The sequence below is a fragment of the Stegostoma tigrinum genome, chromosome 3, assembly GCF_030684315.1.
Source record: "Stegostoma tigrinum isolate sSteTig4 chromosome 3, sSteTig4.hap1, whole genome shotgun sequence".
NCBI lineage: Eukaryota > Metazoa > Chordata > Chondrichthyes > Orectolobiformes > Stegostomatidae > Stegostoma > Stegostoma tigrinum.
The window spans coordinates 121,652,060-121,667,128 of record NC_081356.1 but is presented as its reverse complement, the minus strand read 5'-3'; positions in this window follow the sequence as shown (position 1 = coordinate 121,667,128).

Sequence of the window (15,069 nt, the reverse complement as noted above, 5' to 3'; positions counted from 1 at the left end):
CTGATTATCTACACACCTTCCTGCCCCATATAATTCTTAACTCGTTTGCAGATCAAAAATCTGTCTAACTCAGCCTTGACTATACTAATCCAGCCTCCATTACCCTCTGCATTTGAGAGATTTCCTAAGGTTTCCTAATGTGATGAGAGAAGCAAGTTCCCCCTAACTCTGTGTTAAATGGCAAACAGTGTAGTCTGAAAATCTGGCCCCTAGTGTTAGATTATCCCCATTTAGAACTGAGATGGGATGAAATTTCTTTGCTCAGATGGGATTAGCCTGTGGAGTTTACAACCAGAGAAAACAGTTGAAGCCAAATCATTGAATGCTTTCCAGAAGAAATTAGACACAGTTCTTAGGAATTTAGGGTACAAAGGGTTTAGGAAGAAACTGGGAAGTAGCTGGTATGAATTTGGATGACCAGCAATAATCACACTGAATGGCAGAGTAGGCTTGAAAGACTAAATAACCTACTCTTTTTTTCTACTTAGTGAGGCAAACTATCTTCTCTGCATTAAGCCCTCATCAGAATCTTACATGTTTCAATATGATCAACTCTCATGCTTGTACACTCCAAAGAATATAAACCAAAACTTAAATTTTCCTTGTTGAATAATACTTTCATTTCAGGAATCAAACTTTTCTAAACTGTTTCCAATGAGAGTACATCCCTTCTTAAATAAGGTCAAAACTGTGCAGAAAATTCTAAGTATGCTGTCAACCAACTCCCTGCACAGTTGTAGCAAGACTTCATTAGTGTTATCCTCTGTCAACTTTGCATTTGGCTATCATTGTATTACATTAGCCTTCCTAATTGCTTACTTTAGCGACAATCCTATGGCTTTAAGATGCTCCTTTTTTTGAAATAAAGAGAGGCGGAGGCAGATGTGTCAAGGAATTTGTTCCAAGCCAATAAAGTAAACAACTTGTGAAGCCTTGGATTTTTTTTAAAGCTGGAGCAATAGACGCAGCTTAAGTGGGTAGGGTCAAGCTTCCAACGAACCAGTATCTTTAGTTTTGGTTAGCAACTTGAAGCTGGATGTGGAAGCTATTATTCCCCTCACTGTTACAGCTAAAATCTGGGGCTTTCTTCCTGCTGCTAGAATTGCAAATGAAGCATGTTAGTGCATGTAATTTTATTAAGTTTTCCAACAGAGTTGTTATTCCAATTCTTTTTTCTTTGGTTTGTATTTCAAATACATTGTAAGAATAAAGTGTGTTTTTCTTCAAGCCTGGTAGTTTGACGAATCAAATTGAACACAGGATAGAATCCCTACAGTGTAGAAATTGGCCATTCGGCCCAACAAGTCCACATTGACAACCCAAACAGCATGCCACCCAGACCCATCCCCCTATCCTATCCCTGTAACCCTGTATTTCCCATGACTAATTTACCTAACCTATATATCCCTGACAACTCTGAGCAATTTAGCATGGCCAATCACCTAACCTGCACATCTTTGGCCTATGGGAGGAAATCGGACCATCCAGAGAATAGCCACACAGACACAGGAAGAATGTACAAACTCCACAGAGACAATCACCAGAGGGTGGAAACAAACTCAGGTCCCTGGTGCCGTGTGGCAGCAAAGCTAACCACTTAGCCACCGTGCCACCCAACTGCATCCAGAACACAATGCCTTATACTTGCCTTTAAACATAAGAAAAAAAGTTAGGGTCTAGGCTACCTTAATATGTTTTGAAGAGGTTTGATCTGGTCCATAACACTTTATCTACATGCTACCTTTTATTAATTCATAGAAATAGACATCATACTGTCCGGGTAGATAATGGCCTGTTATAGCAAATGCTCTGCCCTGGACCATTAGAAGCTTCAGAAGGTGGTCTGCATATCCCAGACCATCACAGAAGCCAACCTTCCATCCATGGACTCCATTTACACTCCTTGTTGCTATGGAAAGGCTGCCAGCATCGTCGAACACCCATTGTCTCCAACCTCTTCCATTAGGCCAAAGGTACGAAAGCTTGAATGTACACACCAACAGGTTCAAGAGCTGCTTCTTCCCTGCTGTTATTAAACTAATGGCTGACTCTCTAAATTCAGACACATTGATCAGATTACTGTTGATCCTGCTTTGTGCCCCTCCCATATAGTATAACCTTGTATGCCTCATTCTGTCCAAGCACCCTATGATCTGCCTGATTGCTCATAAATAAACTTTTCACTGTACTTAGGCACACTACAATAAATCAATTAATAAATTAAACAATGAATATGTTTGCATCTTCAAAACAAATCTATAAACCGTGGTAATGAGGCCAAAGAGTTAACATTGTTCTGTCTTGAGAAGATTTGTAGCTCAGGTTGAGGTTCTGGATATGAGTTTGCTCGCTGAGCTGGAAGGTTAGTTTTCAGACCTTTCGTCACCATTCTAGGTAACATCATCAGTGAACCTCCGACCAAGGCTCACTGATGATGTTACCTAGAATGGTGACGAATCATCTGAAAACTAACCTTCCAGCTCAGCGAGCAAACTCACATCCAGATTGTTCTGTCTCTGATTGAATGATTTGCATTGCATCAGTAATGATTGCATCATTAATAGGATACTTATGCTATTAGTTATGATAGTCTTAATTGTTTGGTGAGTCTACTGGCCAATCAGCATACATTTAATATAGCAAGTCATTTGTAAGAAACAACAGAGCAATAGCATAAATTAACTAGCACAAAAGAAGATTGGCACCACATGACCTTTCTCCTGACATGAAACCATGACTAACAAAACATCCACCATCGGGAGCATCCTCCCTGCATCTACCTGTCCAATCTGTTTGGAATTTTATAAGCCTCTGTGTGATTCCACACCCCACCCCATTCATCTGAACTCCAGCAAAAACGACCCCAACCAAGTCAAACTCTCCTCATATGTCAGACCCACCCTGGAGTCAACCTGGTGAACCTTCACTGCACTCCCTCAAGATCAAGAGCAGCCTTCCTCATAAAAAGAAACCAAAACTGCATGCAGTATTCTAGGATAATGGGAACTGCAGATGCTGGAGATTCCAAGATAATAAAATGTGAGGCTGGATGAACACAGCAGGCCAAGCAGCATCTCAGGAGCACAAAAGCTGACGTTTCGGGCCTAGACCCTTCATCAGAGAGGGGGATGGGGAGAGGGAACTGGAATAAATAGGGAGAGAGGGGGAGGCGGACCGAAGATGGAGAGTAAAGAAGATAGGTGGAGAGAGTATAGGTGGGGAGGTAGGGAGGGGATAGGTCAAGGAGGTGGGATGAGGTTAGTAGGTAGCTGGGGGTGCGGCTTGGGGTGGGAGGAAGGGATGGTTGAGAGGAAGAACCGGTTAGGGAGGCAGAGACAGGTTGGACTGGTTTTGGGATGCAGTGGGTGGGGGGGAAGAGCTGGGCTGGTTGTGTGGTGCACCACACAACCAGCCCAGCTCTTCCCCCCCACCCACTGCATCCCAAAACCAGTCCAACCTGTCTCTGCCTCCCTAACCGGTTCTTCCTCTCAACCATCCCTTCCTCCCACCCCAAGCCGCACCCCCAGCTACCTACTAACCTCATCCCACCTCCTTGACCTATCCCCTCCCTACCTCCCCACCTATACTCTCTCCACCTATCTTCTTTACTCTCCATCTTCGGTCCGCCTCCCCCTCTCTCCCTATTTATTCCAGTTCCCTCTCCCCATCCCCCTCTCTGATGAAGGGTCTAGGCCCGAAACGTCAGCTTTTGTGCTCCTGAGATGCTGCTTGGCCTGCTGTGTTCATCCAGCCTCACATTTTATTATCTTGCAGTATTCTAGGTGTGGCCTCATCGAGGCCCAGTACAACTGTAACAACACATCAGTGTTCCTGTGCTCAAAACCTCTCACAATGAAGGCCAACATACCATTTGCCTTCTCTACCGCCTGCTGCACCTGCATACTTACCTTCAGCGACTGGTGCACAAGGAAGCCCGGATCCCGCTGCACACTCCCCGCTCCCAATTTATAGCCATTCAGGTGGTAATCTGCCTTCTTGTTTTTGTTTCTGAAGTGAATAATCTCACATTTATCCAAATTATACTGCGTCTGCTATTGTTTTGCCCACTCTGCCAACCTCTCCAGATCATGCTGAAGGATCTCTGCATCCATAAGACCATAAGACATAGGAGTGGAAGTAAGGCCATTTGGCCCACCAAGTCCACTCATCCATTTAAATCATGGCTGATGGGCAATTCAACTCCACTTCCCTGCACTCTCCCCATAGCCCTTGATTCCTCGCGAGATCAAGAATTTGTCAATCTCTGCCTTGAAGGCGTCTAACGTCCCGGCCTCCACTGCATTCCGTGGTATCCCTCTCACAGTTCACTCTCCCACCCCACTTGGTATCATCTGCAAATTTTAAGATGTTACCTTCTGTTCCAAATCAGTAATATATATTGTGAATAGCTGGGGTCCCAGGACTCATCCCTGTGATACCCGGCTAATTACTGCCTGCCAGTTTGAAAAGTACCCATTAATTCCTACTCTTTATTTCATCTCTGCCAACCAGTTTTCTATCCATCTCAGTACACTTCCCCAATCCCATGTGCTTTAATCTCGCACAATAATGTCTTAGGTGGGACTTTGTCAGACGCTTTCTGAAAAGTCCAAATATACCATGTCGACTGGCTCCTCCTTATCAACTCGACGTGTTACATCTTCATAGAATTCCAGTAGATTTATCAAGCATGATTTCCTCTTCATAAATCTATGCTGACTCTGTCTGATCCTGTCACTGCTTTCTACACATTCTACTCTAAAATTCTTGATAACGGATTCGAGAATTTTCCCCAATACCAATATTAGGCTTACAGGTGTATAATTTCCTGTTTTCTCTCTACCTTCCTTTTGAATATCAGAGTGGCATTAGCTGCCCTCCAATCCGCAGGGACTGTTCAGAGTCTATACAATCCTGGAAAATGACCACTAATGCACCCACTATTTCTAGAGCCATTTCCTTAAATACTCAGGGATATAGGTTATCGGGCCCTGGGAATTTACTGGCCTTCAATCCCACTAATTTTCCCAAAATTATTTCACTACTAATATTGATCTCCCTCAATTTGTCAGTGTCTGATTTGTGTCCTCACTTGTGGAGGCTGTACCAAAGTATGTATTCAGTTCCTCAGCTATTTCTGAGGGAGGACTAAGGGAGGTCACCTTGGAGGGTTCATCCAGTGAGGCCATGTGGGTAAAGCTCAGGAATACGAAGGGGGTAATCATTTTGATGGTGCTGTACTACAGCCCTCCCAACAATCATGGGATTTAAATGAACAGATCTGTGGACAGAATATGGAAAAGGTAAAAGCTATCGGGTTGCTGTGTGGAGTGGTTTTAACTTCCCATGTGTGGACTGAGACTCCCTTAATGCCTAGGGCTTGGATTGGGGGATTTTGTTAGTTGCATCCAGGAGAGTTTCTTGAAGTAACATGTAAATAGTCCAGAGATAATGGGAACTGCAGAAGCTGGAGAACCTGAGATAACAAAGTGTGGAGCTGGATGAACACAGCAGTTCAAGCAGCATCGTAGGAGCACAAAAGCTGACGTTTCGGGCCTAGACCCTTCCTCAGGAAAGGGAGATGGGGAGAGGGTTTTGAAATAAATAGGGAGAGAGGGGGAGGCGGACCAAAGATGGATAGAGGAGAATATAGGTGGAGAGGAGAGAGTGGGTGGGGAGGTAGGGAGGGGATAGGTCAGTCCGGGGAGGACGGACAGGTCAAGGGGACGGATGAGGTTAGTAGGTAGGAAATGGAGGTGCGGCTTGAGGTGGGAGGAAGGGATGGGTGAGAGGAAGAACAGGTTAGGGAGCGGGGACGAGCTGGGCTGGTCTTGCGATGCAGTAGCAGGAGGGGAGATTTTGAAGCCTGTGAAATCCACTTTGATACCGTGGGGCTGCACGGTTCCCAAGCAGAATATGAGTTGCTGTTCCTGCAACCTTTGAGTGGCATCGTTGTGGCACTGCAAGAGGGGAGTTGATATGGTTCGCCCACACTTTGTTATGTAAATAATCCAACTGGGGAAGGGGCCACACTAGGCCTGGTATTAGGGAACGAGCCGGGACAGGTAATCGAAGTTACAGTAAGGGAGCATTTTGGGAATGGACCATAATTCTGTACATTTTAAGGATTAGGATGAGTGTAATCGTTGGGTGAAAGTATTAAACTGGGGGAGAGCTCACTACCACAATCTTAGGCAGGAACTGTGGAATGTAGGTTAGGGACTGCTGTTTGAGGGTAAATCCATATCAGTCACATAGGAATCTTTTAAAGGCCAGTTGATTAGAGTTCAGGACTAGCATGTCCCCATGAATATGAAGGGTAAGGATGGCAAAATTTGGCAACTTTGGATAACAAGACAAATTATGAACTTAAACAAAAAAGAAACAGGAGGCATATGTAAGGGTTAAGAAACTAAATACAGACAGAGACCTTGAAGAATATAAAGAAAACATGAAAGAACAAGGGATTAGGAGGAGTAAAAGGGAAGTGGACAGATTAAGGAAAATCCCAAGACATTTTATGTGTTCATGAGGAGCAAGGAAGTTTATAGGGAAAAGGTTGGTCCTTCCAAGGGTGAAAGAGGTATTGCATTGGTATTCACAAAGGAGAAGGGCATGTTTGATGGTGACTCTTGAGAGGGGTATTTTTGATAGGGTATGGTATGTCAATATGAAAAAGGAGGAAGATTGGGGTGTTTTAAAAATCATCAAAGTTGGACAAGTCTCCAGGTCCCTATTCCATAATACTGAAGGAGATGAGGGAGAAAATTTCCAGGGCCTTGTACAAAATCTTTGCACAAAAGCAGAAATTGCAGTCTGGCAGCATCCGCCCAGGGGAATCAGGCGTAATGTATCGGGTCCAGTGGCCCTTCTTCAGAACCAAAGTATGGCCTGGTTTGGAGACTTTTAGCTTTGAAGAGAGATTGGGTAAATTTGGATTGTTTTCTCTCGAATAATGGAGGCTGAGGAGCAACCTGATAGAAGTTGACAGAATATGAGAAGCATGGAAAGAATGGATGTTCAGAGTCTTTTCCCAGAGCAGAAATACCAATTATGAGGGGATAGAGATTTCAGGTAAAAGGGGCTAAGTTTAGAACAGATGTGCAAGGCACATTTTTTGCACGAAGGGTGCGAAATGCCTGAAAAGTGCTGCCAAAGGATGTGGGTAAAAACAGAAATAATAGCAATGTTGAGCAGGCATCTTGAATGTATGAAGAGGTAGGAAATAATAGGATATGGACCAGGCAGAGGTAAAAGGTTTTTATTGTAAAACGGTGTCATGTGTCGAAACAGACTTGGTGTGCCAAACAGTCTGTTCCTGTGTGGTATTGTTTGTTATTTTATATTCTTTAAATTAACAGCAATATCAGTGAAGTTTATATTGTCAATAATTCAAGAAAACCTGAAGTTCCACTCCAAGTCTCACATCATCCTGCTGTGGAAATATATCACTGTTCCTTTACTGCTGCTGGATTAAAACTCAGCACACCTTTCCTAAAAACCCTCTGAGTGAATCTGTACTCCTAGAACTGCAGTTCTATAAGAAGACAGCTCACCACCAACTCCTCCAGGAAGATTAGGGGCAGATTTTAAATGGCAGCAATGCCCAAATCCCACAAACAAAGAAACAAAAAAATAAAACCTGCAAGGGCAATGTTATTAGAATTGATGGTGTAACCAGTTTTGCAGGTGAGACCAGCTTCCAGCATGATGATCTGTTAACCCGTACAAATGGCCAGAGAAATTCAATCAGAGCTGTAGCTGTTATGCTCGAAATTTCTCAGTGCCGAGAGTGGGTTGAAACAACTTGGTGTGAATTTTTTTGTGAAATTCTCATGCAACCCAATTGAAGCTCAGGCCTCTGCTGTCCAAACTCTGGAGTAAAACTCTCGAGGTTAGGATACGAGCAGCAGTTCCAAGGCCTTTGATGCAATCTTCAAAAAGGTAATATTTAGTTGTCAGGCTTGAAAATAACCCGAATGCTGTCAAGCTCGAAACCCTAGTGACCTTAAGTCATCAAGTTCTCTGCAACACTTCTTTCGATAGAGTGCATGTGCTGTGCAGGCGTTATCCCTGGGGAATTCGTCTAAAAAGGTTAGTAAAAAAAAATTTATCTGCAAACTGCAATTATCGATTGAGGCAAGGAATGAGCACAAAAGGTCAAAGGTACCCATATCACTCAATAGTAGATTCATGCTTTTGGAAGCAAAACAAATGAAATTATGAGTGCCAACACAGAGATTTCTGTGGGAATTCTTAAAGCTAATATTGTACTTTGCAAAAAGCTACTTTATTTCTGGTTGCAAAGTGATTCTAAAATTACCATTCTAAAATATTCAGACGACAGTTCATTTATTTTCTTTTGCTAAGCTTTCAACCTCAAGTGCACCACTGGAAGGATCAGATTATTGATGCTGTGGTTTTATACCACAGTAATTAATCATAAATGGAACAGTTAATCGATGGTCACTTGTAGGAAGACTTTTGTAAATCCCAAATAAATACAAGTAATGAATTGTCCTGTAAAGTAGATACATTGGTCTAGATTTTGTATTTAGTAGTGAAGGAGCAGCATCCACTGTTCATCATGATTACAGATGTTCTCCGACTTTTTGTGAGTTTTGGACTGGAAATCTATGCTTTCGTAGAGCCCATTTTACTATGGTTCCTTCTCCAGGGGATCTGTAGCAGGGCTAATCACAACATCACCAACAGCAAAAACAGAAATCGCTGGAAAAGCTCAGCAGGTTTGGCAGCATGCGTGGAGAGAAATCAGAGTTAGAACTTCGGGTCCAATGGCCTTTCCTCTGAACTTTCCAAACCATAGCATGTCTCCTCAATCAACCAGATTGAAAAAAAAATCGTCACTGAGACACACAGAGTAGAAATCAGGAAGTGCACGTTGGAAGTCAACACAAGGCAGAGGTTGTGAGAAAGTTGACAGTGAGCCTACTTTCAGCAGCACTGGACGCCATAAAGCCATCATGTGCAGCTCAAGAGTTCGACTGCCAGAAATCACAGCTTCTGCCCCTCTGCGGCATGTGCAACTTTCTTCAGCACAGCTGGGAGTACTGACTACTGCTGCAACTCAGTCAGTCTCTGGATTGTTTGCCTCAGAGCAGATTTGGAGTTCAGCTGAGATTACGTGCAAGCAAGCAAGCTGATCAAGCACGACACTTGTCTGTGTGACGAAGAGCCAGTTACGGAAATAACATCATAAAATACTGCTGCAAAAAAAGGAGGTCATTAAACCCATCAATATCCTAGGAGCTAACATTGATCAAAAGCTCAACTGGATCAGAAAAATAAATGTGATGATTGATGGGGCAGGTCAAAGACAAGGAGTTCTGTGGTAAGTAACTCACATCTTGAATTCCCAAAGCCCTTAGGCACATAAGAAAGTGCAAGATCAGAATTTTGATGGAACACGCTCCAGCTGTACAAACGCTCAAGCAGCTGTACAACAAAGAAGCCTATTTGATTGACAGATCGTTGACCATAAGCATCATTGATGCACCATAACTGCAATAGGCTGAATCTACAGGGCACAATGTTAGTACACTTTTAGTGCAATAGTATTGTCCCTAACTCTGACCCTGAGAGGCCAGAGTCTAAATCCCAACTACTCCAAAGGAGTATGATGACATCTCTCAGCAGGTTAATTAGAAAATATCGAGGACATAACATGGACCCTCACTAAGGTTCACTCTGCAATAGCTCCCTAACACCTTGAAGAATAAGGACTGGTAAGTGCATGGTAAAACCACCAATTTACATTTAGAGTCATGGAGTTGTATAACATGGAAACAGACCCTTGGGTCCAACTCGTTCATGCTGACCAGACATCTTAAATTAATCTAGCCACATTTGCCAGAATTGCTCATATCCCTCTAAATCCTTTCTACTCAGCAACCCATCCAGGTATGTTTTAAATGTTGTACTTGTAGCACCTCCACCACTTCCTCTGGCAGATCATTCCATACACACACCATGTACTCCATAAAAACATTGCTCCTTGGCTCCCTTTTAAATCTTTTTCCCCTCACCTTAAATCGATGCTCTCTTGTTTTGGACTCCCCCAACCCAGTGAAAAAGCAATGTCTATTTACCCTACCTGTGTCCCTTATGATTTTATAAATCTCTATAAGTTTATCCCTCAGCCTCCGACCCTCCACAAAAAAACAGTCCCAGCCTATTCAACCTCTCCCTTTAGCTCAGACCCTCCAACCCTTGCAACATCCTTTTAAATCTTTTCTGAACCCTTTCAAGTTTGACAACATCTTTCCTAGAGCAGGGAGACAAGAACTGAATGCAATAATCCAGAGTGTCCGAACCAATTCCCTTTACAGTAACAACATGATAACCCATCATCTATACTCAATGCACTGGCCCACAAAGGCAAGCATACCAAATTCCTTCCTCACTATCCCGTCTACCTGTGACTCAACCTTAAAGTAAGTATGAACCTGTGCTCCAAGGTGTCTAAGTCCTGTCCTGATTTGCCTTTCCAGAATGCAGCACCTCATATTTACCTAAATTAACCTCCCTCTGTCTCTCCTTGGTGTATCAAGCATCTGATCAAGGTCCCGATGTATTTTGAGATAACCTTCTTTGCTGTCCGCTACACCAGCAATTTTGGTGCTCTGGGTAAACTTATTAGCCATTCCTCCCATTCTCATATCTAATTCATTTATACAAATAACAAAAAACAGTGGGCCCAGCACTGATCCTTGCAGCACATTGCTGGTCACAGGCCTCCAGTCCAAAAAACAACCCTACATCAGCAACCTCTATCTCCTGCCATCAAGCCAATCTTTTTTCCAAATAGCTAGTTCTCCCTATATTCCATGTGGTCTAACCTTGCTAACCAGTCTGTCATGCAGAACCTTGTTGAATGCCTTGCTGAGCTCCATGTAGACAATTTCCACCACTCTGCCTTCATCAATCTTCTTTGTCACTTCCGGAAAAAAACTTAATCAATTTAGAGACACATAATTTCCCACACACAAAGCCATGTTGACAATCCCTAATCAATGCTTGCCTTTCCAAATGCATGCAAATCCTATCCCTCAGAACCCCCTCCAATAACTTGCCTTGTACTGATGTCAAAATTACTGGCCTATAGTTCCCTGGCTTTTCCTTATCACCTTTCTTAATTAATTACACCACATTAGCCACCTTCCAGCCTCCTAGCACCTCACATGTGGCTATCAATGGCCTAAATATCTCAGCAAAAGACTGAGCAATCACCTCCCTAGCTTCCCACAGAGTTCTAGGATACACCTGATCAGGCCCCAGAGATTTATCGACCTTTATGCATCTTAAGATGTCTGGCATATCCTCCTCTGTAAACTCTCAGGCCAAAGGCCATCTTCATTTGTGAATACACCACAATTCCTACAATATTGCTGTGTCAAAATCATGGAACTTTCGACATAACAATTTTGTGTGAGTACCGCAGACTGACCTCCTTCATTTACTCTGGCCATTAAATGCTATCTACAATGGTGATACTCCTATCTCAAAGATATACATTTACTCTCTAAATGATCCACATGGTCCTCTGTTGCTTGACTTTTTCTCATAACTTTTAAAGTCCTTCTCTTTTCAAATATTCATCCACTTTACTTTTATCACTATGGTAACCCATGGCCTAACAATGCTCTTTGTAAAAAACAGTGCCTTCCTTTGTTCTTTTCGTGTTGCTAAATTTATACCCTCTTCTGGTTACTCACTTACCAACTGACTTACCTCAGCAAAACACGTTGTCATTTGAAAGTTTCTATCAGAGCTTCAAATAAGGCAGTAAATGTGAGCTATAGACATGGGAGGCACAAAGTGGCAGATATGATAAATGGCTGAGGAATGGGTATTTGCATATTTGTCATTGTACGCATAACCTTAAAATAAATTAAATATAACATAGAACAAAAAAAGTATTGTGTCGATGTGCTACACAGCAAAGACACGTTTTAAAGAATCTATTGTAAAGTTTTTCAGGATGTAGAGAATTAAATTTATTTATTGTTTATTTAGAACTTCCTAGAATATTCATAGGCACGTTGCAAGCTCAACGGTTAGCACTATAACCTTACAGTGCCAACATCTTGGATTCGATTCCACCTACAGTGTTGAGTTTGCATGTTCTCCCCATGTCTATACGTGTTTCCTCCAAATGTTCTGATTTCCTCCCACAGTTCAAAGATGTGCAGTTTCGCTAGATTGGCCATGCTAAATTGTCCAGCAATATGTAGGCCAGGTGGATTAGCCATGGGAAATATGGGGTAATGGGATGGGGGAGTGCATCTGGGTGGGATGTTCTTCCGAGGGTCGGTGTGCACTTGATGGTCCAAATGGCCTGTTTCCACACTGGAGGGATTCTCTGATTATTTGTCATGATTCCTGCCTCACCCCGAAATATTGATGTATGAGGGAACATAGCAGTTTGTAGACTATTTAATTTCAGATTGCCTTCATATACTCAGCCCCACTCGTCTCCCTATTCATTGAACAAACTGGTCCAGACACTTTTCTGGTGCCATTTCTAACACTCATCTTCATGCTTCTAATAATTTGGAGTCACAAAATTCTAGGTTTTGTTCTCAGCTATTTAACTCAGCTGTTCTGCAGTTAAATCACACACACTGAATACTGCAGCAGAATAATGATGGTCTCTTATTATTAAAATAATAGCATGTACAGACAAATGTCTCCCATTTTGCAGGAGCGAGTGTAGGAGTTCGGCTCAGCAAGAGCTCAGACTGATCTATAAATTGCGTGCAGATCAAGTTATGATGTCAAAAACACTGTCTAAAATGCTGATGAGTGCATATTCCAGAGGAACTCTCAAAGGGTAATTGAGCAGATTTCTAAAGAGGTCTAATTTGCACAGATTAGAGAATAAGGTGGAGGATTATGTTAGACAATTGTCAAAAAGGTTAATGTGGGCTTGATGGGAGCAGAGTATCTACTTTTTCTGAAAGAAAATTAACAGCATAAAATTACCAGGGCCATGGAAGTGGTTCAAATTTAAGTTTACCATGTGCAGACCAATGCCTCGGAACAGATCTTGGGTGTTAATGTACTCGAGTGGATCCTCGGCATTATTGCGCTTGAGTGAATCCTCAGTGTTAATGTGCTCGAGTGGATCTGGAGTTTAACATTTCTGAGTGGATGCTGGGAGCCAGTGTGCCCAAGTACATTCTGAATGTTAATGTGATGGGCAGGACCCATGAGATATAGCTGTGTAGTGGACACGGCGTGTTAATGTGACTAATGGGACTGTCCGCCCAATCCTTACTGAAAGCATTTCCCAGGTTCAGCTTGTTGATTGTGTTAATAAATGGTCCCTTCAGCGCTCAGCTGAAGTTGGGGCTGAGATTTGTGTTTAAGTCCTTGATAGCTTTTGAAGAAACTAATATATTACGGTTAATAGAATGTCATAGAGCCATAGAGTCCTACAGCTCAGAGACAGACCCTTTAGCCCAAATGGTCCATGCTGACCAAAATGTCCGCCCACAAATTTCACTTTAACTGGCCCATATCCTTGTAAACTTTTCCTATCTATGTATTTGTCCAAACATCTTTTAAATGTTGATAATGTACCCCTCTCAACTACTTCCACTGGCAGCTCATTCTATATGCATACCATCCTCTGTGTAAAAAAGTTGCCCCTCAGGTTCCTATGTGTTCTTTCCCCTCTTACCTTCAACTGATGCCCTCTGGTCTGCCAATCCCTGATCCTGGGGAAAAAGGGTAGGACACATACCTGAAACCAGAAAAGTCAACAAGTATCTTTTAACAATCATGATTGTTTCAAAAACATTTCTTGTAGTAGTTGTTTCAAGAAAAAAAAGCTTAGTGGTAGAAAAGTCATTTTATTACAAGATATAGATTGCCAAATACAATCAGATCAAAGTTCAAATAGCTCGTCACAAGTATTCAAAGCAATTAATGAATAATTTGGAAAGAAAACAATTTAGAATTTTTGCTTTGGAAGGATAGCATTGATTTTGAAAGTGAATTTTGCAGCAGAAAGACTGAGATTTGAGTAGAGGAGGATGCTGAGGTTGCCATCTCTTTGAGGTATGTAAAACTTTGAGAGACAAGGGCAGTGTAGATCATGATGATCTCTTCCCAATGGCTGATGTGTCTAACACCAGAGGGCATAAATTTAAGTAGCTTGGAGGAGATTAGAGAAAATATTTTTTCACCCAGAGGGTTTTAGAAATTTGGAACATGCTGCCTGAGAGTGTAGTGGAGGCAGGTACTCTCACAATATTTAAAAAGCACCCAGATTAGCAATTAAAATGCCAGGACATAATGGAAGAAGGACGAGGAGAACTGATCAAACACAACATCTCCAGACACACAAACACGGTCACCATACACAACATGAGAGATGACCACACTGAAACTATAAAAGAAATACTGAAAACAACAAATGTCAGAGATCACAACAGGTGAGACAGCATCCATGGAAACGGGGCAAGCTAACATTTTGAGTCTAGATGACTCTTCTTCAGAGCTGATGAGGAGTCATTTAGATTTGAACAGTAGCTTGCTCTCTCTCCATGGATGCTGTCTGGCTTGCTGTGATCTCCAACGTTTGTTGTTTTCAGTACCGATTCCAGCATCTGCAGTAATTTGCTCTTACAATAAACGCAAGACTTGGGGAACACTTGGCAGAGGTAGCACGTTGGTAGTCACACATATTCTATGAATGAGCCTACCACCCAGAAAGCACTTCCCTGTAGCTTCATACTTCAGGATTTGACTTCAAAAATGCTAAAACATTCTAAAATCATGAATTCCAAGTACTCCAAGATATAGTTAACAACTTAGAATGGTATTGAAATAGCACACTGCCGGTTGCGAATTGGCATAGAAATTTGTGGAGCACAGTTGCTAGTAATTAAGCCATACAAAGAAGGTTAGCACAGTTCCAGTGTGAGGAGGAAATTCAGATTAATGAGGTATTCTCTATTTTTAAGATTCGGCAGCTAGATTTCAAGGTGCAACAGTTTTGCCCCATGTCAGAAAACTGTAAGTTTGTGATCCAATTGAAAT